Source organism: Pleuronectes platessa, chromosome 8, assembly GCF_947347685.1.
Source record: "Pleuronectes platessa chromosome 8, fPlePla1.1, whole genome shotgun sequence".
Classification (NCBI taxonomy): Eukaryota; Metazoa; Chordata; class Actinopteri; order Pleuronectiformes; family Pleuronectidae; genus Pleuronectes; species Pleuronectes platessa.
Genome location: NC_070633.1, coordinates 3,502,356 through 3,525,402, shown reverse-complemented (window position 1 = coordinate 3,525,402; position 23,047 = coordinate 3,502,356). Strand labels below are relative to the sequence as shown.

Sequence of the window (23,047 nt, the reverse complement as noted above, 5' to 3'; positions counted from 1 at the left end):
ATGACAGGACCCTTCGATAGCTCAGTTGGTAGAGCGGAGGACTGTAGGCTACATATGTTGATATCCTTAGGTCGCTGTTTCAACTCCGGCTCGAAAGAGGAGTCTTTTACAGGTGGAAATTTGCAACCGATCATCAACAGTACACACCACTTGTAGGGACACCTCAACGACCAAAAAGTAGGCGGGGCAGTCAATGTCCTGAATGTTTGGCATACTGCTGCTAAGAAAGCTCAACATTTTCTGAACAGGATAAGGAGGAGTCTTTTACAGGTGGAAATTTGCAACCGATCATCAACAGTACACACCACTTGTAGGGACACCTCAACAACAAAAAAGTATGCGGGGCAGTCAATGTCCTGAATGTTTGGCATACTGCTGCTAAGAAAGCTCAACATTTTCTGAACAGGATAAGGAGGAGTCTTTTACAGGTGGAAATTTGCAACCGATCATCAACAGTACACACCACTTGTAGGGACACCTCAACAACAAAAACGTATGCGGGGCAGTCAATGTCCTGAATGTTTGGCATACTGCTGCTAAGAAAGCTCAACATTTTCTGAACAGGATATGGACATTTTCCCAAAAAATTCTACACTGTTAATCATGACAGGACCCTTCGATAGCTCAGTTGGTAGAGCGGAGGACTGTAGGCTACATATGTTGATATCCTTAGGTCGCTGGTTCAACTCCGGCTCGAAGGAGGAGTCTTTTACAGGTGGAAATTTGCAACCGATCATCAACAGTACACACCACTTGTGAGGAGATCTCAACGACCAAAAAGTAGGCGGGGCAGTCAATGTCCTGAATGTTTGGCATACTGCTGCTAAGAAAGCTCAACATTTTCTGAACAGGATAAGGAGGAGTCTTTTACAGGTGGAAATTTGCAACCGATCATCAACAGTACACACCACTTGTGAGGAGATCTCAACGACCAAAAAGTAGGCGTGGCAGTCAATGTCCTGAATGTTTGCCATTCTGCTGCTAAGGAAGCTCAACATTTTCTGAACAGGATATGGACATTTTCCCAAAAACTTCTCCACCGTTACTTATGAAAGGACCCTTCGATAGCTCAGTTGGTAGAGTGGAGGACTGTAGGCTACATATGTTGATATCCTTAGGTCGCTGTTTCAACTCCGGCTCGAAAGAGGAGTCTTTTACAGGTGGAAATTTGCAACCGATCATCAACAGTACACACCACTTGTAGAGACACCTCAACAACAAAAAAGTATGAGGGGCAGTCAATGTCCTGAATGTTTGGCATACTGCTGCTAAGAAAGCTCAACATTTTCTGAACAGGATAAGGAGGAGTCTTTTACAGGTGGAAATTTGCAACCGATCATCAACAGTACACACCACTTGTGAGGAGATCTCAACGACCAAAAAGTAGGCGGGGCAGTCAATGTCCTGAATGTTTGCCATTCTGCTGCTAAGAAAGCTCAACATTTTCTGAACAGGATATGGACATTTTCCCAAAAACTTCTACACCGTTACTTATGAAAGGACCCTTCGATAGCTCAGTTGGTAGAGTGGAGGACTGTAGGCTACATATGTTGATATCCTTAGGTCGCTGTTTCAACTCCGGCTCGAAAGAGGAGTCTTTTACAGGTGGAAATTTGCAACCGATCATCAACAGTACACACCACTTGTAGGGACACCTCAACAACAAAAAAGTATGCGGGGCAGTCAATGTCCTGAATGTTTGGCATACTGCTGCTAAGAAAGCTCAACATTTTCTGAACAGGATATGGACATTTTCCCAAAAACTTCTACACCGTTACTTATGAAAGGACCCTTCGATAGCTCAGTTGGTAGAGCGGAGGACTGTAGGCTACATATGTTGATATCCTTAGGTAGCTGTTTCAACTCCGGCTCGAAAGAGGAGTCTTTTACAGGTGGAAATTTGCAACCGATCATCAACAGTACACACCACTTGTGAGGAGATCTCAACGACCAAAAAGTAGGCGGGGCAGTCAATGTCCTGAATGTTTGCCATTCTGCTGCTAAGAAAGCTCAACATTTTCTGAACAGGATATGGATATTTTCCCAAAAACTTCTACACCGTTACTTATGAAAGGACCCTACACTGAATTCTACACTGTTAATCATGACAGGACCCTTCGATAGCTCAGTTGGTAGAGCGGAGGACTGTAGGCTACATATGTTGATATCCTTAGGTCGCTGTTTCAACTCCGGCTCGAAAGAGGAGTCTTTTACAGGTGGAAATTTGCAACCGATCATCAACAGTACACACCACTTGTAGGGACACCTCAACGACCAAAAAGTAGGCGGGGCAGTCAATGTCCTGAATGTTTGGCATACTGCTGCTAAGAAAGCTCAACATTTTCTGAACAGGATAAGGAGGAGTCTTTTACAGGTGGAAATTTGCAACCGATCATCAACAGTACACACCACTTGTAGGGACACCTCAACAACAAAAAAGTATGCGGGGCAGTCAATGTCCTGAATGTTTGGCATACTGCTGCTAAGAAAGCTCAACATTTTCTGAACAGGATAAGGAGGAGTCTTTTACAGGTGGAAATTTGCAACCGATCATCAACAGTACACACCACTTGTAGGGACACCTCAACAACAAAAACGTATGCGGGGCAGTCAATGTCCTGAATGTTTGGCATACTGCTGCTAAGAAAGCTCAACATTTTCTGAACAGGATATGGACATTTTCCCAAAAAATTCTACACTGTTAATCATGACAGGACCCTTCGATAGCTCAGTTGGTAGAGCGGAGGACTGTAGGCTACATATGTTGATATCCTTAGGTCGCTGGTTCAACTCCGGCTCGAAGGAGGAGTCTTTTACAGGTGGAAATTTGCAACCGATCATCAACAGTACACACCACTTGTGAGGAGATCTCAACGACCAAAAAGTAGGCGGGGCAGTCAATGTCCTGAATGTTTGGCATACTGCTGCTAAGAAAGCTCAACATTTTCTGAACAGGATAAGGAGGAGTCTTTTACAGGTGGAAATTTGCAACCGATCATCAACAGTACACACCACTTGTGAGGAGATCTCAACGACCAAAAAGTAGGCGTGGCAGTCAATGTCCTGAATGTTTGCCATTCTGCTGCTAAGGAAGCTCAACATTTTCTGAACAGGATATGGACATTTTCCCAAAAACTTCTCCACCGTTACTTATGAAAGGACCCTTCGATAGCTCAGTTGGTAGAGTGGAGGACTGTAGGCTACATATGTTGATATCCTTAGGTCGCTGTTTCAACTCCGGCTCGAAAGAGGAGTCTTTTACAGGTGGAAATTTGCAACCGATCATCAACAGTACACACCACTTGTAGAGACACCTCAACAACAAAAAAGTATGCGGGGCAGTCAATGTCCTGAATGTTTGGCATACTGCTGCTAAGAAAGCTCAACATTTTCTGAACAGGATAAGGAGGAGTCTTTTACAGGTGGAAATTTGCAACCGATCATCAACAGTACACACCACTTGTGAGGAGATCTCAACGACCAAAAAGTAGGCGGGGCAGTCAATGTCCTGAATGTTTGCCATTCTGCTGCTAAGAAAGCTCAACATTTTCTGAACAGGATATGGACATTTTCCCAAAAACTTCTACACCGTTACTTATGAAAGGACCCTTCGATAGCTCAGTTGGTAGAGTGGAGGACTGTAGGCTACATATGTTGATATCCTTAGGTCGCTGTTTCAACTCCGGCTCGAAAGAGGAGTCTTTTACAGGTGGAAATTTGCAACCGATCATCAACAGTACACACCACTTGTAGGGACACCTCAACAACAAAAAAGTATGCGGGGCAGTCAATGTCCTGAATGTTTGGCATACTGCTGCTAAGAAAGCTCAACATTTTCTGAACAGGATAAGGAGGAGTCTTTTACAGGTGGAAATTTGCAACCGATCATCAACAGTACACACCACTTGTAGGGACACCTCAACAACAAAAAAGTATGCGGGGCAGTCAATGTCCTGAATGTTTGGCATACTGCTGCTAAGAAAGCTCAACATTTTCTGAACAGGATAAGGAGGAGTCTTTTACAGGTGGAAATTTGCAACCGATCATCAACAGTACACACCACTTGTAGGGACACCTCAACAACAAAAAAGTATGCGGGGCAGTCAATGTCCTGAATGTTTGGCATACTGCTGCTAAGAAAGCTCAACATTTTCTGAACAGGATATGGACATTTTCCCAAAAAATTCTACACTGTTAATCATGAGAGGACCCTTCGATAGCTCAGTTGGTAGAGCGGAGGACTGTAGGTTACATATGTTGATATCCTTAGGTCGCTGGTTCAACTCCGGCTCGAAGGAGGAGTGTTTTACAGGTGGAAATTTGCAACCGATCATCAACAGTACACACCACTTGTGAGGAGATCTCAACGACCAAAAAGTAGGCGGGGCAGTCAATGTCCTGAATGTTTGCCATTCTGCTGCTAAGAAAGCTCAACATTTTCTGAACAGGATATGGACATTTTCCCAAAAACTTCTACACCGTTACTTATGAAAGGACCCTACACTGAATTCTACACTGTTAATCATGACAGGACCCTTCGATAGCTCAGTTGGTAGAGCGGAGGACTGTAGGCTACATATGTTGATATCCTTAGGTCGCTGTTTCAACTCCGGCTCGAAAGAGGAGTCTTTTACAGGTGGAAATTTGCAACCGATCATCAACAGTACACACCACTTGTAGGGACACCTCAACGACCAAAAAGTAGGCGGGGCAGTCAATGTCCTGAATGTTTGCCATTCTGCTGCTAAGAAAGCTCAACATTTTCTGAACAGGATATGGACATTTTCCCAAAAACTTCTACACCGTTACTTATGAAAGGACCCTTCGATAGCTCAGTTGGTAGAGTGGAGGACTGTAGGCTACATATGTTGATATCCTTAGGTCGCTGTTTCAACTCCGGCTCGAAAGAGGAGTCTTTTACAGGTGGAAATTTGCAACCGATCATCAACAGTACACACCACTTGTAGGGACACCTCAACAACAAAAAAGTATGCGGGGCAGTCAATGTCCTGAATGTTTGGCATACTGCTGCTAAGAAAGCTCAACATTTTCTGAACAGGATAAGGAGGAGTCTTTTACAGGTGGAAATTTGCAACCGATCATCAACAGTACACACCACTTGTAGGGACACCTCAACAACAAAAAAGTATGCGGGGCAGTCAATGTCCTGAATGTTTGGCATACTGCTGCTAAGAAAGCTCAACATTTTCTGAACAGGATATGGACATTTTCCCAAAAACTTCTACACCGTTACTTATGAAAGGACCCTTCGATAGCTCAGTTGGTAGAGCGGAGGACTGTAGGCTACATATGTTGATATCCTTAGGTAGCTGTTTCAACTCCGGCTCGAAAGAGGAGTCTTTTACAGGTGGAAATTTGCAACCGATCATCAACAGTACACACCACTTGTGAGGAGATCTCAACGACCAAAAAGTAGGCGGGGCAGTCAATGTCCTGAATGTTTGCCATTCTGCTGCTAAGAAAGCTCAACATTTTCTGAACAGGATATGGATATTTTCCCAAAAACTTCTACACCGTTACTTATGAAAGGACCCTACACTGAATTCTACACTGTTAATCATGACAGGACCCTTCGATAGCTCAGTTGGTAGAGCGGAGGACTGTAGGCTACATATGTTGATATCCTTAGGTCGCTGTTTCAACTCCGGCTCGAAAGAGGAGTCTTTTACAGGTGGAAATTTGCAACCGATCATCAACAGTACACACCACTTGTAGGGACACCTCAACGACCAAAAAGTAGGCGGGGCAGTCAATGTCCTGAATGTTTGGCATACTGCTGCTAAGAAAGCTCAACATTTTCTGAACAGGATAAGGAGGAGTCTTTTACAGGTGGAAATTTGCAACCGATCATCAACAGTACACACCACTTGTAGGGACACCTCAACAACAAAAAAGTATGCGGGGCAGTCAATGTCCTGAATGTTTGGCATACTGCTGCTAAGAAAGCTCAACATTTTCTGAACAGGATAAGGAGGAGTCTTTTACAGGTGGAAATTTGCAACCGATCATCAACAGTACACACCACTTGTAGGGACACCTCAACAACAAAAACGTATGCGGGGCAGTCAATGTCCTGAATGTTTGGCATACTGCTGCTAAGAAAGCTCAACATTTTCTGAACAGGATATGGACATTTTCCCAAAAAATTCTACACTGTTAATCATGACAGGACCCTTCGATAGCTCAGTTGGTAGAGCGGAGGACTGTAGGCTACATATGTTGATATCCTTAGGTCGCTGGTTCAACTCCGGCTCGAAGGAGGAGTCTTTTACAGGTGGAAATTTGCAACCGATCATCAACAGTACACACCACTTGTGAGGAGATCTCAACGACCAAAAAGTAGGCGTGGCAGTCAATGTCCTGAATGTTTGCCATTCTGCTGCTAAGGAAGCTCAACATTTTCTGAACAGGATATGGACATTTTCCCAAAAACTTCTCCACCGTTACTTATGAAAGGACCCTTCGATAGCTCAGTTGGTAGAGTGGAGGACTGTAGGCTACATATGTTGATATCCTTAGGTCGCTGTTTCAACTCCGGCTCGAAAGAGGAGTCTTTTACAGGTGGAAATTTGCAACCGATCATCAACAGTACACACCACTTGTAGGGACACCTCAACGACCAAAAAGTAGGCGGGGCAGTCAATGTCCTGAATGTTTGCCATTCTGCTGCTAAGAAAGCTCAACATTTTCTGAACAGGATATGGACATTTTCCCAAAAACTTCTACACCGTTACTTATGAAAGGACCCTACACTGAATTCTACACTGTTAATCATGACAGGACCCTTCGATAGCTCAGTTGGTAGAGCGGAGGACTGTAGGCTACATATGTTGATATCCTTAGGTCGCTGTTTCAACTCCGGCTCGAAAGAGGAGTCTTTTACAGGTGGAAATTTGCAACCGATCATCAACAGTACACACCACTTGTAGGGACACCTCAACGACCAAAAAGTAGGCGGGGCAGTCAATGTCCTGAATGTTTGCCATTCTGCTGCTAAGAAAGCTCAACATTTTCTGAACAGGATATGGACATTTTCCCAAAAACTTCTACACCGTTACTTATGAAAGGACCCTTCGATAGCTCAGTTGGTAGAGTGGAGGACTGTAGGCTACATATGTTGATATCCTTAGGTCGCTGTTTCAACTCCGGCTCGAAAGAGGAGTCTTTTACAGGTGGAAATTTGCAACCGATCATCAACAGTACACACCACTTGTAGGGACACCTCAACAACAAAAAAGTATGCGGGGCAGTCAATGTCCTGAATGTTTGGCATACTGCTGCTAAGAAAGCTCAACATTTTCTGAACAGGATAAGGAGGAGTCTTTTACAGGTGGAAATTTGCAACCGATCATCAACAGTACACACCACTTGTAGGGACACCTCAACAACAAAAAAGTATGCGGGGCAGTCAATGTCCTGAATGTTTGGCATACTGCTGCTAAGAAAGCTCAACATTTTCTGAACAGGATATGGACATTTTCCCAAAAACTTCTACACCGTTACTTATGAAAGGACCCTTCGATAGCTCAGTTGGTAGAGCGGAGGACTGTAGGCTACATATGTTGATATCCTTAGGTAGCTGTTTCAACTCCGGCTCGAAAGAGGAGTCTTTTACAGGTGGAAATTTGCAACCGATCATCAACAGTACACACCACTTGTGAGGAGATCTCAACGACCAAAAAGTAGGCGGGGCAGTCAATGTCCTGAATGTTTGCCATTCTGCTGCTAAGAAAGCTCAACATTTTCTGAACAGGATATGGACATTTTCCCAAAAACTTCTACACCGTTACTTATGAAAGGACCCTACAGTGAATTCTACACTGTTAATCATGACAGGACCCTTCGATAGCTCAGTTGGTAGAGCGGAGGACTGTAGGCTACATATGTTGATATCCTTAGGTCGCTGGTTCAACTCCGGCTCGAAGGAGGAGTCTTTAAAGGTGGAAATTTTCATCTGATCGGTTGCAAATTTCCACCTGTACACACCACTTGTCAGGAGATCTCAACAACAAAAAAGTATGCGGGGCAGTCAATGTCCTGAATGTTTGGCATACTGCTGCTAAGAAAGCTCAACATTTTCTGAACAGGATAAGGAGGAGTCTTTTACAGGTGGAAATTTGCAACCGATCATCAACAGTACACACCACTTGTAGGGACACCTCAACAACAAAAAAGTATGCGGGGCAGTCAATGTCCTGAATGTTTGGCATACTGCTGCTAAGAAAGCTCAACATTTTCTGAACAGGATAAGGAGGAGTCTTTTACAGGTGGAAATTTGCAACCGATCATCAACAGTACACACCACTTGTAGGGACACCTCAACAACAAAAAAGTATGCGGGGCAGTCAATGTCCTGAATGTTTGGCATACTGCTGCTAAGGAAGCTCAACATTTTCTGAACAGGATATGGACATTTTCCCAAAAAATTCTACACTGTTAATCATGACAGGACCCTTCGATAGCTCAGTTGGTAGAGCGGAGGACTGTAGGCTACATATATTGATATCCTTAGGTCGCTGGTTCAACTCCGGCTCGAAGGAGGAGTCTTTTACAGGTGGAAATTTGCAACCGATCATCAACAGTACACACCACTTGTGAGGAGATCTCAACGACCAAAAAGTAGGCGGGGCAGTCAATGTCCTGAATGTTTGGCATACTGCTGCTAAGAAAGCTCAACATTTTCTGAACAGGATAAGGAGGAGTCTTTTACAGGTGGAAATTTGCAACCGATCATCAACAGTACACACCACTTGTGAGGAGATCTCAACGACCAAAAAGTAGGCGTGGCAGTCAATGTCCTGAATGTTTGCCATTCTGCTGCTAAGGAAGCTCAACATTTTCTGAACAGGATATGGACATTTTCCCAAAAACTTCTACACCGTTACTTATGAAAGGACCCTTCGATAGCTCAGTTGGTAGAGTGGAGGACTGTAGGCTACATATGTTGATATCCTTAGGTCGCTGTTTCAACTCCGGCTCGAAAGAGGAGTCTTTTACAGGTGGAAATTTGCAACCGATCATCAACAGTACACACCACTTGTAGGGACACCTCAACAACAAAAAAGTATGCGGGGCAGTCAATGTCCTGAATGTTTGGCATACTGCTGCTAAGAAAGCTCAACATTTTCTGAACAGGATAAGGAGGAGTCTTTTACAGGTGGAAATTTGCAACCGATCATCAACAGTACACACCACTTGTGAGGAGATCTCAACGACCAAAAAGTAGGCGGGGCAGTCAATGTCCTGAATGTTTGCCATTCTGCTGCTAAGAAAGCTCAACATTTTCTGAACAGGATATGGACATTTTCCCAAAAACTTCTACACCGTTACTTATGAAAGGACCCTACACTGAATTCTACACTGTTAATCATGACATGACCCTTCGATAGCTCAGTTGGTAGAGCGGAGGACTGTAGGCTACATATGTTGATATCCTTAGGTCGCTGGTTCAACTCCGGCTCGAAAGAGGAGTCTTTTACAGGTGGAAATTTGCAACCGATCATCAACAGTACACACCACTTGTAGGGACACCTCAACGACCAAAAAGTAGGCGGGGCAGTCAATGTCCTGAATGTTTGCCATTCTGCTGCTAAGAAAGCTCAACATTTTCTGAACAGGATATGGACATTTTCCCAAAAACTTCTACACCGTTACTTATGAAAGGACCCTTCGATAGCTCAGTTGGTAGAGTGGAGGACTGTAGGCTACATATGTTGATATCCTTAGGTCGCTGTTTCAACTCCGGCTCGAAAGAGGAGTCTTTTACAGGTGGAAATTTGCAACCGATCATCAACAGTACACACCACTTGTAGGGACACCTCAACAACAAAAAAGTATGCGGGGCAGTCAATGTCCTGAATGTTTGGCATACTGCTGCTAAGAAAGCTCAACATTTTCTGAACAGGATAAGGAGGAGTCTTTTACAGGTGGAAATTTGCAACCGATCATCAACAGTACACACCACTTGTAGGGACACCTCAACAACAAAAAAGTATGCGGGGCAGTCAATGTCCTGAATGTTTGGCATACTGCTGCTAAGAAAGCTCAACATTTTCTGAACAGGATATGGACATTTTCCCAAAAACTTCTACACCGTTACTTATGAAAGGACCCTTCGATAGCTCAGTTGGTAGAGCGGAGGACTGTAGGCTACATATGTTGATATCCTTAGGTAGCTGTTTCAACTCCGGCTCGAAAGAGGAGTCTTTTACAGGTGGAAATTTGCAACCGATCATCAACAGTACACACCACTTGTGAGGAGATCTCAACGACCAAAAAGTAGGCGGGGCAGTCAATGTCCTGAATGTTTGCCATTCTGCTGCTAAGAAAGCTCAACATTTTCTGAACAGGATATGGACATTTTCCCAAAAACTTCTACACCGTTACTTATGAAAGGACCCTACACTGAATTCTACACTGTTAATCATGACAGGACCCTTCGATAGCTCAGTTGGTAGAGCGGAGGACTGTAGGCTACATATGTTGATATCCTTAGGTCGCTGGTTCAACTCCGGCTCGAAGGAGGAGTCTTTAAAGGTGGAAATTTTCATCTGATCGGTTGCAAATTTCCACCTGTACACACCACTTGTCAGGAGATCTCAACAACAAAAAAGTATGCGGGGCAGTCAATGTCCTGAATGTTTGGCATACTGCTGCTAAGAAAGCTCAACATTTTCTGAACAGGATAAGGAGGAGTCTTTTACAGGTGGAAATTTGCAACCGATCATCAACAGTACACACCACTTGTAGGGACACCTCAACGACCAAAAAGTAGGCGGGGCAGTCAATGTCCTGAATGTTTGGCATACTGCTGCTAAGAAAGCTCAACATTTTCTGAACAGGATATGGACATTTTCCCAAAAACTTCTACACCGTTACTTATGAAAGGACCCTTCGATAGCTGAGTTGGTAGAGTGGAGGACTGTAGGCTACATATGTTGATATCCTTAGGTCGCTGTTTCAAGTCCGGCTCGAAAGAGGAGTCTTTTACAGGTGGAAATTTGCAACCGATCATCAACAGTACACACCACTTGTAGGGACACCTCAACAACAAAAAAGTATGCGGGGCAGTCAATGTCCTGAATGTTTGGCATACTGCTGCTAAGAAAGCTCAACATTTTCTGAACTGGATAAGGAGGAGTCTTTTACAGGTGGAAATTTGCAACCGATCATCAACAGTACACACCACTTGTAGGGACACCTCAACAACAAAAAAGTATGCGGGGCAGTCAATGTCCTGAATGTTTGGCATACTGCTGCTAAGAAAGCTCAACATTTTCTGAACAGGATATGGACATTTTCCCAAAAAATTCTACACTGTTAATCATTACAGGACCCTTCGATAGCTCAGTTGGTAGAGCGGAGGACTGTAGGCTACATATGTTGATATCCTTAGGTCGCTGGTTCAACTCCGGCTCGAAGGAGGAGTCTTTTACAGGTGGAAATTTGCAACCGATCATCAACAGTACACACCACTTGTGAGGAGATCTCAACGACCAAAAAGTAGGCGGGGCAGTCAATGTCCTGAATGTTTGGCATACTGCTGCTAAGAAAGCTCAACATTTTCTGAACAGGATAAGGAGGAGTCTTTTACAGGTGGAAATTTGCAACCGATCATCAACAGTACACACCACTTGTGAGGAGATCTCAACGACCAAAAAGTAGGCGTGGCAGTCAATGTCCTGAATGTTTGCCATTCTGCTGCTAAGGAAGCTCAACATTTTCTGAACAGGATATGGACATTTTCCCAAAAACTTCTACACCGTTACTTATGAAAGGACCCTTCGATAGCTCAGTTGGTAGAGCGGAGGACTGTAGGTTACATATGTTGATATCCTTTGGTCTCTGTTTCAACTCCGGCTCGAAGGAGGAGTCTTTTACAGGTGGAAATTTGCAACCGATCATCAACAGTTCACACCTCTTATCAGGAGACCTCAACAACAAAAAAGTAGGCGGGCAGTCAATGTCCTGAATGTTTGCCATTCTGCTGCTAAGAAAGCTTGACATTTTCTGAACAGGATATGGACATTTTCCAAAAAAATTCTACACTGTTAATCATGAAAAGACCCTTCGATAGCTCAGTTGGTAGAGCGGAGGACTGTAGGCTACATATGTTGATATCCTTAGGTCGCTGGTTCAACTCCGGCTCGAAGGAGGAGTCTTTTACAGGTGGAAATTTGCAACCGATCATCAACAGTACACACCACTTGTAGGGACACCTAAACAACAAAAAAGTATGCGGGGCAGTCAATGTCCTGAATGTTTGGCATACTGCTGCTAAGAAAGCTCAACATTTTCTGAACAGGATAAGGAGGAGTCTTTTACAGGTGGAAATTTGCAACCGATCATCAACAGTACACACCACTTGTAGGGACACCTCAACAACAAAAAAGTATGCGGGGCAGTCAATGTCCTGAATGTTTGGCATACTGCTGCTAAGAAAGCTCAACATTTTCTGAACAGGATATGGAGATTTTCCCAAAAAATTCTACACTGTTAATCATGACAGGACCCTTAGATAGCTCAGTTGGTAGAGCGGAGGACTGTAGGCTACATATGTTGATATACTTAGGTCGCTGGTTCAACTCCGGCTCGAAGGAGGAGTCTTTTACAGGTGGAAATTTGCAACCGATCATCAACAGTTCACACCACTTATCAGGAGACCTCAACAACAAAAAAGTAGGCGGGCAGTCAATGTCCTGAATGTTTGCCATTCTGCTGCTAAGAAAGCTTGACATTTTCTGAACAGGATAAGGAGGAGTCTTTTCCAGGTGGAAATTTGCAACCGATCATCAACCATACACACCCCTTGTAGGGACACCTCAACAACAAAAAAGTATGCGGGGCAGTCAATGTCCTGAATGTTTGGCATACTGCTGCTAAGAAAGCTCAACATTTTCTGAACAGGATATGGACATTTTCCCAAAAACTTCTACACCGTTACTTATGAAAGGACCCTTCGATAGCTCAGTTGGTAGAGCGGAGGACTGTAGGCTACATATGTTGATATCCTTAGGTAGCTGTTTCAACTCCGGCTCGAAAGAGGAGTCTTTTACAGGTGGAAATTTGCAACCGATCATCAACCGTACACACCACTTGCAGGGACACCTAAACAACAAAAAAGTATGCGGGGCAGTCAATGTCCTGAATGTTTGGCATACTGCTGCTAAGAAAGCTCAACATTTTCTGAACAGGATAAGGAGGAGTCTTTTACAGGTGGAAATTTGCAACCGATCATCAACAGTACACACCACTTGTAGGGACACCTCAACAACAAAAAAGTATGCGGGGCAGTCAATGTCCTGAATGTTTGGCATACTGCTGCTAAGAAAGCTCAACATTTTCTGAACAGGATATGGACATTTTCCCAAAAACTTCTACACCGTTACTTATGAAAGGACCCTACACTGAATTCTACACTGTTAATCATGACAGGACCCTTCGATAGCTCAGTTGGTAGAGGGGAGGACTGTAGGCTACATATGTTGATATCCTTAGGTCGCTGTTTCAACTCCGGCTCGAAAGAGGAGTCTTTTACAGGTGGAAATTTGCAACCGATCATCAACAGTACACACCACTTGTAGGGACACCTCAACGACCAAAAAGTAGGCGGGGCAGTCAATGTCCTGAATGTTTGCCATTCTGCTGCTAAGAAAGCTCAACATTTTCTGAACAGGATATGGACATTTTCCCAAAAACTTCTACACCGTTACTTATGAAAGGACCCTTCGATAGCTGAGTTGGTAGAGTGGAGGACTGTAGGCTACATATGTTGATATCCTTAGGTCGCTGTTTCAACTCCGGCTCGAAAGAGGAGTCTTTTACAGGTGGAAATTTGCAACCGATCATCAACAGTACACACCACTTGTAGGGACACCTCAACAACAAAAAAGTATGCGGGGCAGTCAATGTCCTGAATGTTTGGCATACTGCTGCTAAGAAAGCTCAACATTTTCTGAACAGGATAAGGAGGAGTCTTTTACAGGTGGAAATTTGCAACCGATCATCAACAGTACACACCACTTGTAGGGACACCTCAACAACAAAAAAGTATGCGGGGCAGTCAATGTCCTGAATGTTTGGCATACTGCTGCTAAGAAAGCTCAACATTTTCTGAACAGGATATGGACATTTTCCCAAAAACTTCTACACCGTTACTTATGAAAGGACCCTTCGATAGCTCAGTTGGTAGAGTGGAGGACTGTAGGCTACATATGTTGATATCCTTAGGTCGCTGTTTCAACTCCGGCTCGAAAGAGGAGTCTTTTACAGGTGGAAATTTGCAACCGATCATCAACAGTACACACCACTTGTAGGGACACCTCAACAACAAAAAAGTATGCGGGGCAGTCAATGTCCTGAATGTTTGGCATACTGCTGCTAAGAAAGCTCAACATTTTCTGAACAGGATAAGGAGGAGTCTTTTACAGGTGGAAATTTGCAACCGATCATCAACAGTACACACCACTTGTGAGGAGATCTCAACGACCAAAAAGTAGGCGGGGCAGTCAATGTCCTGAATGTTTGCCATTCTGCTGCTAAGAAAGCTCAACATTTTCTGAACAGGATATGGACATTTTCCCAAAAACTTCTACACCGTTACTTATGAAAGGACCCTACACTGAATTCTACACTGTTAATCATGACATGACCCTTCGATAGCTCAGTTGGTAGAGCGGAGGACTGTAGGCTACATATGTTGATATCCTTAGGTCGCTGGTTCAACTCCGGCTCGAAAGAGGAGTCTTTTACAGGTGGAAATTTGCAACCGATCATCAACAGTACACACCACTTGTAGGGACACCTCAACGACCAAAAAGTAGGCGGGGCAGTCAATGTCCTGAATGTTTGCCATTCTGCTGCTAAGAAAGCTCAACATTTTCTGAACAGGATATGGACATTTTCCCAAAAACTTCTACACCGTTACTTATGAAAGGACCCTTCGATAGCTCAGTTGGTAGAGTGGAGGACTGTAGGCTACATATGTTGATATCCTTAGGTCGCTGTTTCAACTCCGGCTCGAAAGAGGAGTCTTTTACAGGTGGAAATTTGCAACCGATCATCAACAGTACACACCACTTGTAGGGACACCTCAACAACAAAAAAGTATGCGGGGCAGTCAATGTCCTGAATGTTTGGCATACTGCTGCTAAGAAAGCTCAACATTTTCTGAACAGGATAAGGAGGAGTCTTTTACAGGTGGAAATTTGCAACCGATCATCAACAGTACACACCACTTGTAGGGACACCTCAACAACAAAAAAGTATGCGGGGCAGTCAATGTCCTGAATGTTTGGCATACTGCTGCTAAGAAAGCTCAACATTTTCTGAACAGGATATGGACATTTTCCCAAAAACTTCTACACCGTTACTTATGAAAGGACCCTTCGATAGCTCAGTTGGTAGAGCGGAGGACTGTAGGCTACATATGTTGATATCCTTAGGTAGCTGTTTCAACTCCGGCTCGAAAGAGGAGTCTTTTACAGGTGGAAATTTGCAACCGATCATCAACAGTACACACCACTTGTGAGGAGATCTCAACGACCAAAAAGTAGGCGGGGCAGTCAATGTCCTGAATGTTTGCCATTCTGCTGCTAAGAAAGCTCAACATTTTCTGAACAGGATATGGACATTTTCCCAAAAACTTCTACACCGTTACTTATGAAAGGACCCTACACTGAATTCTACACTGTTAATCATGACAGGACCCTTCGATAGCTCAGTTGGTAGAGCGGAGGACTGTAGGCTACATATGTTGATATCCTTAGGTCGCTGGTTCAACTCCGGCTCGAAGGAGGAGTCTTTAAAGGTGGAAATTTTCATCTGATCGGTTGCAAATTTCCACCTGTACACACCACTTGTCAGGAGATCTCAACAACAAAAAAGTATGCGGGGCAGTCAATGTCCTGAATGTTTGGCATACTGCTGCTAAGAAAGCTCAACATTTTCTGAACAGGATAAGGAGGAGTCTTTTACAGGTGGAAATTTGCAACCGATCATCAACAGTACACACCACTTGTAGGGACACCTCAACGACCAAAAAGTAGGCGGGGCAGTCAATGTCCTGAATGTTTGCCATTCTGCTGCTAAGAAAGCTCAACATTTTCTGAACAGGATATGGACATTTTCCCAAAAACTTCTACACCGTTACTTATGAAAGGACCCTTCGATAGCTGAGTTGGTAGAGTGGAGGACTGTAGGCTACATATGTTGATATCCTTAGGTCGCTGTTTCAAGTCCGGCTCGAAAGAGGAGTCTTTTACAGGTGGAAATTTGCAACCGATCATCAACAGTACACACCACTTGTAGGGACACCTCAACAACAAAAAAGTATGCGGGGCAGTCAATGTCCTGAATGTTTGGCATACTGCTGCTAAGAAAGCTCAACATTTTCTGAACTGGATAAGGAGGAGTCTTTTACAGGTGGAAATTTGCAACCGATCATCAACAGTACACACCACTTGTAGGGACACCTCAACAACAAAAAAGTATGCGGGGCAGTCAATGTCCTGAATGTTTGGCATACTGCTGCTAAGAAAGCTCAACATTTTCTGAACAGGATATGGACATTTTCCCAAAAAATTCTACACTGTTAATCATTACAGGACCCTTCGATAGCTCAGTTGGTAGAGCGGAGGACTGTAGGCTACATATGTTGATATCCTTAGGTCGCTGGTTCAACTCCGGCTCGAAGGAGGAGTCTTTTACAGGTGGAAATTTGCAACCGATCATCAACAGTACACACCACTTGTGAGGAGATCTCAACGACCAAAAAGTAGGCGGGGCAGTCAATGTCCTGAATGTTTGGCATACTGCTGCTAAGAAAGCTCAACATTTTCTGAACAGGATAAGGAGGAGTCTTTTACAGGTGGAAATTTGCAACCGATCATCAACAGTACACACCACTTGTGAGGAGATCTCAACGACCAAAAAGTAGGCGTGGCAGTCAATGTCCTGAATGTTTGCCATTCTGCTGCTAAGGAAGCTCAACATTTTCTGAACAGGATATGGACATTTTCCCAAAAACTTCTACACCGTTACTTATGAAAGGACCCTTCGATAGCTCAGTTGGTAGAGCGGAGGACTGTAGGTTACATATGTTGATATCCTTTGGTCTCTGTTTCAACTCCGGCTCGAAGGAGGAGTCTTTTACAGGTGGAAATTTGCAACCGATCATCAACAGTTCACACCTCTTATCAGGAGACCTCAACAACAAAAAAGTAGGCGGGCAGTCAATGTCCTGAATGTTTGCCATTCTGCTGCTAAGAAAGCTTGACATTTTCTGAACAGGATATGGACATTTTCCAAAAAAATTCTACACTGTTAATCATGAAAAGACCCTTCGATAGCTCAGTTGGTAGAGCGGAGGACTGTAGGCTACATATGTTGATATCCTTAGGTCGCTGGTTCAACTCCGGCTCGAAGGAGGAGTCTTTTACAGGTGGAAATTTGCAACCGATCATCAACAGTACACACCACTTGTAGGGACACCTAAACAACAAAAAAGTATGCGGGGCAGTCAATGTCCTGAATGTTTGGCATACTGCTGCTAAGAAAGCTCAACATTTTCTGAACAGGATAAGGAGGAGTCTTTTACAGGTGGAAATTTGCAACCGATCATCAACAGTACACACCACTTGTAGGGACACCTCAACAACAAAAAAGTATGCGGGGCAGTCAATGTCCTGAATGTTTGGCATACTGCTGCTAAGAAAGCTCAACATTTTCTGAACAGGATATGGAGATTTTCCCAAAAAATTCTACACTGTTAATCATGACAGGACCCTTAGATAGCTCAGTTGGTAGAGCGGAGGACTGTAGGCTACATATGTTGATATACTTAGGTCGCTGGTTCAACTCCGGCTCGAAGGAGGAGTCTTTTACAGGTGGAAATTTGCAACCGATCATCAACAGTTCACACCACTTATCAGGAGACCTCAACAACAAAAAAGTAGGCGGGCAGTCAATGTCCTGAATGTTTGCCATTCTGCTGCTAAGAAAGCTTGACATTTTCTGAACAGGATAAGGAGGAGTCTTTTCCAGGTGGAAATTTGCAACCGATCATCAACCATACACACCCCTTGTAGGGACACCTCAACAACAAAAAAGTATGCGGGGCAGTCAATGTCCTGAATGTTTGGCATACTGCTGCTAAGAAAGCTCAACATTTTCTGAACAGGATATGGACATTTTCCCAAAAACTTCTACACCGTTACTTATGAAAGGACCCTTCGATAGCTCAGTTGGTAGAGCGGAGGACTGTAGGCTACATATGTTGATATCCTTAGGTAGCTGTTTCAACTCCGGCTCGAAAGAGGAGTCTTTTACAGGTGGAAATTTGCAACCGATCATCAACCGTACACACCACTTGCAGGGACACCTAAACAACAAAAAAGTATGCGGGGCAGTCAATGTCCTGAATGTTTGGCATACTGCTGCTAAGAAAGCTCAACATTTTCTGAACAGGATAAGGAGGAGTCTTTTACAGGTGGAAATTTGCAACCGATCATCAACAGTACACACCACTTGTAGGGACACCTCAACAACAAAAAAGTATGCGGGGCAGTCAATGTCCTGAATGTTTGGCATACTGCTGCTAAGAAAGCTCAACATTTTCTGAACAGGATATGGACATTTTCCCAAAAACTTCTACACCGTTACTTATGAAAGGACCCTACACTGAATTCTACACTGTTAATCATGACAGGACCCTTCGATAGCTCAGTTGGTAGAGCGGAGGACTGTAGGCTACATATGTTGATATCCTTAGGTCGCTGTTTCAACTCCGGCTCGAAAGAGGAGTCTTTTACAGGTGGAAATTTGCAACCGATCATCAACAGTACACACCACTTGTAGGGACACCTCAACGACCAAAAAGTAGGCGGGGCAGTCAATGTCCTGAATGTTTGCCATTCTGCTGCTAAGAAAGCTCAACATTTTCTGAACAGGATATGGACATTTTCCCAAAAACTTCTACACCGTTACTTATGAAAGGACCCTTCGATAGCTGAGTTGGTAGAGTGGAGGACTGTAGGCTACATATGTTGATATCCTTAGGTCGCTGTTTCAACTCCGGCTCGAAAGAGGAGTCTTTTACAGGTGGAAATTTGCAACCGATCATCAACAGTACACACCACTTGTAGGGACACCTCAACAACAAAAAAGTATGCGGGGCAGTCAATGTCCTGAATGTTTGGCATACTGCTGCTAAGAAAGCTCAACATTTTCTGAACAGGATAAGGAGGAGTCTTTTACAGGTGGAAATTTGCAACCGATCATCAACAGTACACACCACTTGTAGGGACACCTCAACAACAAAAAAGTATGCGGGGCAGTCAATGTCCTGAATGTTTGGCATACTGCTGCTAAGAAAGCTCAACATTTTCTGAACAGGATATGGACATTTTCCCAAAAACTTCTACACCGTTACTTATGAAAGGACCCTTCGATAGCTCAGTTGGTAGAGCGGAGGACTGTAGGCTACATATGTTGATATCCTTAGGTAGCTGTTTCAACTCCGGCTCGAAAGAGGAGTCTTTTACAGGTGGAAATTTGCAACCGATCATCAACAGTACACACCACTTGTGAGGAGATCTCAACGACCAAAAAGTAGGCGGGGCAGTCAATGTCCTGAATGTTTGCCATTCTGCTGCTAAGAAAGCTCAACATTTTCTGAACAGGATATGGACATTTTCCCAAAAACTTCTACACCGTTACTTATGAAAGGACCCTACACTGAATTCTACACTGTTAATCATGACAGGACCCTTCGATAGCTCAGTTGGTAGAGCGGAGGACTGTAGGCTACATATGTTGATATCCTTAGGTCGCTGGTTCAACTCCGGCTCGAAGGAGGAGTCTTTAAAGGTGGAAATTTTCATCTGATCGGTTGCAAATTTCCACCTGTACACACCACTTGTCAGGAGATCTCAACAACAAAAAAGTATGCGGGGCAGTCAATGTCCTGAATGTTTGGCATACTGCTGCTAAGAAAGCTCAACATTTTCTGAACAGGATAAGGAGGAGTCTTTTACAGGTGGAAATTTGCAACCGATCATCAACAGTACACACCACTTGTAGGGACACCTCAACGACCAAAAAGTAGGCGGGGCAGTCAATGTCCTGAATGTTTGGCATACTGCTGCTAAGAAAGCTCAACATTTTCTGAACAGGATATGGACATTTTCCCAAAAACTTCTACACCGTTACTTATGAAAGGACCCTTCGATAGCTGAGTTGGTAGAGTGGAGGACTGTAGGCTACATATGTTGATATCCTTAGGTCGCTGTTTCAAGTCCGGCTCGAAAGAGGAGTCTTTTACAGGTGGAAATTTGCAACCGATCATCAACAGTACACACCACTTGTAGGGACACCTCAACAACAAAAAAGTATGCGGGGCAGTCAATGTCCTGAATGTTTGGCATACTGCTGCTAAGAAAGCTCAACATTTTCTGAACTGGATAAGGAGGAGTCTTTTACAGGTGGAAATTTGCAACCGATCATCAACAGTACACACCACTTGTAGGGACACCTCAACAACAAAAAAGTATGCGGGGCAGTCAATGTCCTGAATGTTTGGCATACTGCTGCTAAGAAAGCTCAACATTTTCTGAACAGGATATGGACATTTTCCCAAAAAATTCTACACTGTTAATCATTACAGGACCCGTCGATAGCTCAGTTGGTAGAGCGGAGGACTGTAGGCTACATATGTTGATATCCTTAGGTCGCTGGTTCAACTCCGGCTCGAAGGAGGAGTCTTTTACAGGTGGAAATTTGCAACCGATCATCAACAGTACACACCACTTGTGAGGAGATCTCAACGACCAAAAAGTAGGCGGGGCAGTCAATGTCCTGAATGTTTGGCATACTGCTGCTAAGAAAGCTCAACATTTTCTGAACAGGATAAGGAGGAGTCTTTTACAGGTGGAAATTTGCAACCGATCATCAACAGTACACACCACTTGTGAGGAGATCTCAACGACCAAAAAGTAGGCGTGGCAGTCAATGTCCTGAATGTTTGCCATTCTGCTGCTAAGGAAGCTCAACATTTTCTGAACAGGATATGGACATTTTCCCAAAAACTTCTACACCGTTACTTATGAAAGGACCCTTCGATAGCTCAGTTGGTAGAGCGGAGGACTGTAGGTTACATATGTTGATATCCTTTGGTCTCTGTTTCAACTCCGGCTCGAAGGAGGAGTCTTTTACAGGTGGAAATTTGCAACCGATCATCAACAGTTCACACCTCTTATCAGGAGACCTCAACAACAAAAAAGTAGGCGGGCAGTCAATGTCCTGAATGTTTGCCATTCTGCTGCTAAGAAAGCTTGACATTTTCTGAACAGGATATGGACATTTTCCAAAAAAATTCTACACTGTTAATCATGAAAAGACCCTTCGATAGCTCAGTTGGTAGAGCGGAGGACTGTAGGCTACATATGTTGATATCCTTAGGTCGCTGGTTCAACTCCGGCTCGAAGGAGGAGTCTTTTACAGGTGGAAATTTGCAACCGATCATCAACAGTACACACCACTTGTAGGGACACCTAAACAACAAAAAAGTATGCGGGGCAGTCAATGTCCTGAATGTTTGGCATACTGCTGCTAAGAAAGCTCAACATTTTCTGAACAGGATAAGGAGGAGTCTTTTACAGGTGGAAATTTGCAACCGATCATCAACAGTACACACCACTTGTAGGGACACCTCAACAACAAAAAAGTATGCGGGGCAGTCAATGTCCTGAATGTTTGGCATACTGCTGCTAAGAAAGCTCAACATTTTCTGAACAGGATATGGAGATTTTCCCAAAAAATTCTACACTGTTAATCATGACAGGACCCTTAGATAGCTCAGTTGGTAGAGCGGAGGACTGTAGGCTACATATGTTGATATACTTAGGTCGCTGGTTCAACTCCGGCTCGAAGGAGGAGTCTTTTACAGGTGGAAATTTGCAACCGATCATCAACAGTTCACACCACTTATCAGGAGACCTCAACAACAAAAAAGTAGGCGGGCAGTCAATGTCCTGAATGTTTGCCATTCTGCTGCTAAGAAAGCTTGACATTTTCTGAACAGGATAAGGAGGAGTCTTTTCCAGGTGGAAATTTGCAACCGATCATCAACCATACACACCCCTTGTAGGGACACCTCAACAACAAAAAAGTATGCGGGGCAGTCAATGTCCTGAATGTTTGGCATACTGCTGCTAAGAAAGCTCAACATTTTCTGAACAGGATATGGACATTTTCCCAAAAACTTCTACACCGTTACTTATGAAAGGACCCTTCGATAGCTCAGTTGGTAGAGCGGAGGACTGTAGGCTACATATGTTGATATCCTTAGGTAGCTGTTTCAACTCCGGCTCGAAAGAGGAGTCTTTTACAGGTGGAAATTTGCAACCGATCATCAACCGTACACACCACTTGCAGGGACACCTAAACAACAAAAAAGTATGCGGGGCAGTCAATGTCCTGAATGTTTGGCATACTGCTGCTAAGAAAGCTCAACATTTTCTGAACAGGATAAGGAGGAGTCTTTTACAGGTGGAAATTTGCAACCGATCATCAACAGTACACACCACTTGTAGGGACACCTCAACAACAAAAAAGTATGCGGGGCAGTCAATGTCCTGAATGTTTGGCATACTGCTGCTAAGAAAGCTCAACATTTTCTGAACAGGATATGGACATTTTCCCAAAAACTTCTACACCGTTACTTATGAAAGGACCCTACACTGAATTCTACACTGTTAATCATGACAGGACCCTTCGATAGCTCAGTTGGTAGAGGGGAGGACTGTAGGCTACATATGTTGATATCCTTAGGTCGCTGTTTCAACTCCGGCTCGAAAGAGGAGTCTTTTACAGGTGGAAATTTGCAACCGATCATCAACAGTACACACCACTTGTAGGGACACCTCAACGACCAAAAAGTAGGCGGGGCAGTCAATGTCCTGAATGTTTGCCATTCTGCTGCTAAGAAAGCTCAACATTTTCTGAACAGGATATGGACATTTTCCCAAAA

General features: G+C 43.9%; 34 non-coding genes across 34 annotated transcripts; all 34 read left to right on the top strand.

The window, feature by feature from the left end:
• Window positions 1-10: 10 nt before the first annotated feature.
• Window positions 11-98, top strand: trnay-gua (transfer RNA tyrosine (anticodon GUA)). The gene is given in 2 exon segments: window positions 11-47; window positions 63-98. It is a non-coding gene; the product is annotated as a tRNA-Tyr (tRNA).
• Window positions 99-613: 515 nt separating this feature from the next.
• Window positions 614-701, top strand: trnay-gua (transfer RNA tyrosine (anticodon GUA)). Its single transcript is given in 2 exon segments — window positions 614-650; window positions 666-701. It is a non-coding gene; the product is annotated as a tRNA-Tyr (tRNA).
• Window positions 702-1,058: 357 nt separating this feature from the next.
• On the top strand, window positions 1,059-1,146 carry trnay-gua (transfer RNA tyrosine (anticodon GUA)). The gene is given in 2 exon segments: window positions 1,059-1,095; window positions 1,111-1,146. It is a non-coding gene; the product is annotated as a tRNA-Tyr (tRNA).
• A 357-nt stretch (window positions 1,147-1,503) lies between these two features.
• On the top strand, window positions 1,504-1,591 carry trnay-gua (transfer RNA tyrosine (anticodon GUA)). Its single transcript is given in 2 exon segments — window positions 1,504-1,540; window positions 1,556-1,591. It is a non-coding gene; the product is annotated as a tRNA-Tyr (tRNA).
• A 523-nt stretch (window positions 1,592-2,114) lies between these two features.
• On the top strand, window positions 2,115-2,202 carry trnay-gua (transfer RNA tyrosine (anticodon GUA)). Its single transcript is given in 2 exon segments — window positions 2,115-2,151; window positions 2,167-2,202. It is a non-coding gene; the product is annotated as a tRNA-Tyr (tRNA).
• Window positions 2,203-2,717: 515 nt separating this feature from the next.
• trnay-gua (transfer RNA tyrosine (anticodon GUA)) lies at window positions 2,718-2,805 on the top strand. Its single transcript is given in 2 exon segments — window positions 2,718-2,754; window positions 2,770-2,805. It is a non-coding gene; the product is annotated as a tRNA-Tyr (tRNA).
• Window positions 2,806-3,162: 357 nt separating this feature from the next.
• trnay-gua (transfer RNA tyrosine (anticodon GUA)) lies at window positions 3,163-3,250 on the top strand. Its single transcript is given in 2 exon segments — window positions 3,163-3,199; window positions 3,215-3,250. It is a non-coding gene; the product is annotated as a tRNA-Tyr (tRNA).
• Window positions 3,251-3,607: 357 nt separating this feature from the next.
• Window positions 3,608-3,695, top strand: trnay-gua (transfer RNA tyrosine (anticodon GUA)). The gene is given in 2 exon segments: window positions 3,608-3,644; window positions 3,660-3,695. It is a non-coding gene; the product is annotated as a tRNA-Tyr (tRNA).
• A 515-nt stretch (window positions 3,696-4,210) lies between these two features.
• Window positions 4,211-4,298, top strand: trnay-gua (transfer RNA tyrosine (anticodon GUA)). Its single transcript is given in 2 exon segments — window positions 4,211-4,247; window positions 4,263-4,298. It is a non-coding gene; the product is annotated as a tRNA-Tyr (tRNA).
• Window positions 4,299-4,534: 236 nt separating this feature from the next.
• trnay-gua (transfer RNA tyrosine (anticodon GUA)) lies at window positions 4,535-4,622 on the top strand. Its single transcript is given in 2 exon segments — window positions 4,535-4,571; window positions 4,587-4,622. It is a non-coding gene; the product is annotated as a tRNA-Tyr (tRNA).
• Window positions 4,623-4,821: 199 nt separating this feature from the next.
• trnay-gua (transfer RNA tyrosine (anticodon GUA)) lies at window positions 4,822-4,909 on the top strand. Its single transcript is given in 2 exon segments — window positions 4,822-4,858; window positions 4,874-4,909. It is a non-coding gene; the product is annotated as a tRNA-Tyr (tRNA).
• Window positions 4,910-5,590: 681 nt separating this feature from the next.
• Window positions 5,591-5,678, top strand: trnay-gua (transfer RNA tyrosine (anticodon GUA)). Its single transcript is given in 2 exon segments — window positions 5,591-5,627; window positions 5,643-5,678. It is a non-coding gene; the product is annotated as a tRNA-Tyr (tRNA).
• A 515-nt stretch (window positions 5,679-6,193) lies between these two features.
• Window positions 6,194-6,281, top strand: trnay-gua (transfer RNA tyrosine (anticodon GUA)). The gene is given in 2 exon segments: window positions 6,194-6,230; window positions 6,246-6,281. It is a non-coding gene; the product is annotated as a tRNA-Tyr (tRNA).
• Window positions 6,282-6,480: 199 nt separating this feature from the next.
• On the top strand, window positions 6,481-6,568 carry trnay-gua (transfer RNA tyrosine (anticodon GUA)). The gene is given in 2 exon segments: window positions 6,481-6,517; window positions 6,533-6,568. It is a non-coding gene; the product is annotated as a tRNA-Tyr (tRNA).
• Window positions 6,569-6,804: 236 nt separating this feature from the next.
• On the top strand, window positions 6,805-6,892 carry trnay-gua (transfer RNA tyrosine (anticodon GUA)). The gene is given in 2 exon segments: window positions 6,805-6,841; window positions 6,857-6,892. It is a non-coding gene; the product is annotated as a tRNA-Tyr (tRNA).
• Window positions 6,893-7,091: 199 nt separating this feature from the next.
• Window positions 7,092-7,179, top strand: trnay-gua (transfer RNA tyrosine (anticodon GUA)). The gene is given in 2 exon segments: window positions 7,092-7,128; window positions 7,144-7,179. It is a non-coding gene; the product is annotated as a tRNA-Tyr (tRNA).
• A 681-nt stretch (window positions 7,180-7,860) lies between these two features.
• trnay-gua (transfer RNA tyrosine (anticodon GUA)) lies at window positions 7,861-7,948 on the top strand. Its single transcript is given in 2 exon segments — window positions 7,861-7,897; window positions 7,913-7,948. It is a non-coding gene; the product is annotated as a tRNA-Tyr (tRNA).
• A 525-nt stretch (window positions 7,949-8,473) lies between these two features.
• Window positions 8,474-8,561, top strand: trnay-gua (transfer RNA tyrosine (anticodon GUA)). Its single transcript is given in 2 exon segments — window positions 8,474-8,510; window positions 8,526-8,561. It is a non-coding gene; the product is annotated as a tRNA-Tyr (tRNA).
• Window positions 8,562-8,918: 357 nt separating this feature from the next.
• Window positions 8,919-9,006, top strand: trnay-gua (transfer RNA tyrosine (anticodon GUA)). Its single transcript is given in 2 exon segments — window positions 8,919-8,955; window positions 8,971-9,006. It is a non-coding gene; the product is annotated as a tRNA-Tyr (tRNA).
• Window positions 9,007-9,400: 394 nt separating this feature from the next.
• Window positions 9,401-9,488, top strand: trnay-gua (transfer RNA tyrosine (anticodon GUA)). Its single transcript is given in 2 exon segments — window positions 9,401-9,437; window positions 9,453-9,488. It is a non-coding gene; the product is annotated as a tRNA-Tyr (tRNA).
• A 199-nt stretch (window positions 9,489-9,687) lies between these two features.
• trnay-gua (transfer RNA tyrosine (anticodon GUA)) lies at window positions 9,688-9,775 on the top strand. The gene is given in 2 exon segments: window positions 9,688-9,724; window positions 9,740-9,775. It is a non-coding gene; the product is annotated as a tRNA-Tyr (tRNA).
• A 681-nt stretch (window positions 9,776-10,456) lies between these two features.
• Window positions 10,457-10,544, top strand: trnay-gua (transfer RNA tyrosine (anticodon GUA)). The gene is given in 2 exon segments: window positions 10,457-10,493; window positions 10,509-10,544. It is a non-coding gene; the product is annotated as a tRNA-Tyr (tRNA).
• Window positions 10,545-11,356: 812 nt separating this feature from the next.
• Window positions 11,357-11,444, top strand: trnay-gua (transfer RNA tyrosine (anticodon GUA)). The gene is given in 2 exon segments: window positions 11,357-11,393; window positions 11,409-11,444. It is a non-coding gene; the product is annotated as a tRNA-Tyr (tRNA).
• Window positions 11,445-12,087: 643 nt separating this feature from the next.
• Window positions 12,088-12,175, top strand: trnay-gua (transfer RNA tyrosine (anticodon GUA)). Its single transcript is given in 2 exon segments — window positions 12,088-12,124; window positions 12,140-12,175. It is a non-coding gene; the product is annotated as a tRNA-Tyr (tRNA).
• A 2,015-nt stretch (window positions 12,176-14,190) lies between these two features.
• trnay-gua (transfer RNA tyrosine (anticodon GUA)) lies at window positions 14,191-14,278 on the top strand. The gene is given in 2 exon segments: window positions 14,191-14,227; window positions 14,243-14,278. It is a non-coding gene; the product is annotated as a tRNA-Tyr (tRNA).
• Window positions 14,279-14,672: 394 nt separating this feature from the next.
• trnay-gua (transfer RNA tyrosine (anticodon GUA)) lies at window positions 14,673-14,760 on the top strand. The gene is given in 2 exon segments: window positions 14,673-14,709; window positions 14,725-14,760. It is a non-coding gene; the product is annotated as a tRNA-Tyr (tRNA).
• A 199-nt stretch (window positions 14,761-14,959) lies between these two features.
• Window positions 14,960-15,047, top strand: trnay-gua (transfer RNA tyrosine (anticodon GUA)). The gene is given in 2 exon segments: window positions 14,960-14,996; window positions 15,012-15,047. It is a non-coding gene; the product is annotated as a tRNA-Tyr (tRNA).
• A 681-nt stretch (window positions 15,048-15,728) lies between these two features.
• trnay-gua (transfer RNA tyrosine (anticodon GUA)) lies at window positions 15,729-15,816 on the top strand. The gene is given in 2 exon segments: window positions 15,729-15,765; window positions 15,781-15,816. It is a non-coding gene; the product is annotated as a tRNA-Tyr (tRNA).
• Window positions 15,817-16,628: 812 nt separating this feature from the next.
• Window positions 16,629-16,716, top strand: trnay-gua (transfer RNA tyrosine (anticodon GUA)). The gene is given in 2 exon segments: window positions 16,629-16,665; window positions 16,681-16,716. It is a non-coding gene; the product is annotated as a tRNA-Tyr (tRNA).
• Window positions 16,717-17,359: 643 nt separating this feature from the next.
• Window positions 17,360-17,447, top strand: trnay-gua (transfer RNA tyrosine (anticodon GUA)). Its single transcript is given in 2 exon segments — window positions 17,360-17,396; window positions 17,412-17,447. It is a non-coding gene; the product is annotated as a tRNA-Tyr (tRNA).
• Window positions 17,448-18,730: 1,283 nt separating this feature from the next.
• Window positions 18,731-18,818, top strand: trnay-gua (transfer RNA tyrosine (anticodon GUA)). The gene is given in 2 exon segments: window positions 18,731-18,767; window positions 18,783-18,818. It is a non-coding gene; the product is annotated as a tRNA-Tyr (tRNA).
• Window positions 18,819-19,786: 968 nt separating this feature from the next.
• trnay-gua (transfer RNA tyrosine (anticodon GUA)) lies at window positions 19,787-19,874 on the top strand. The gene is given in 2 exon segments: window positions 19,787-19,823; window positions 19,839-19,874. It is a non-coding gene; the product is annotated as a tRNA-Tyr (tRNA).
• Window positions 19,875-20,686: 812 nt separating this feature from the next.
• On the top strand, window positions 20,687-20,774 carry trnay-gua (transfer RNA tyrosine (anticodon GUA)). Its single transcript is given in 2 exon segments — window positions 20,687-20,723; window positions 20,739-20,774. It is a non-coding gene; the product is annotated as a tRNA-Tyr (tRNA).
• Window positions 20,775-21,417: 643 nt separating this feature from the next.
• trnay-gua (transfer RNA tyrosine (anticodon GUA)) lies at window positions 21,418-21,505 on the top strand. The gene is given in 2 exon segments: window positions 21,418-21,454; window positions 21,470-21,505. It is a non-coding gene; the product is annotated as a tRNA-Tyr (tRNA).
• The last annotated feature ends 1,542 nt before the right edge of the window (window positions 21,506-23,047 follow it).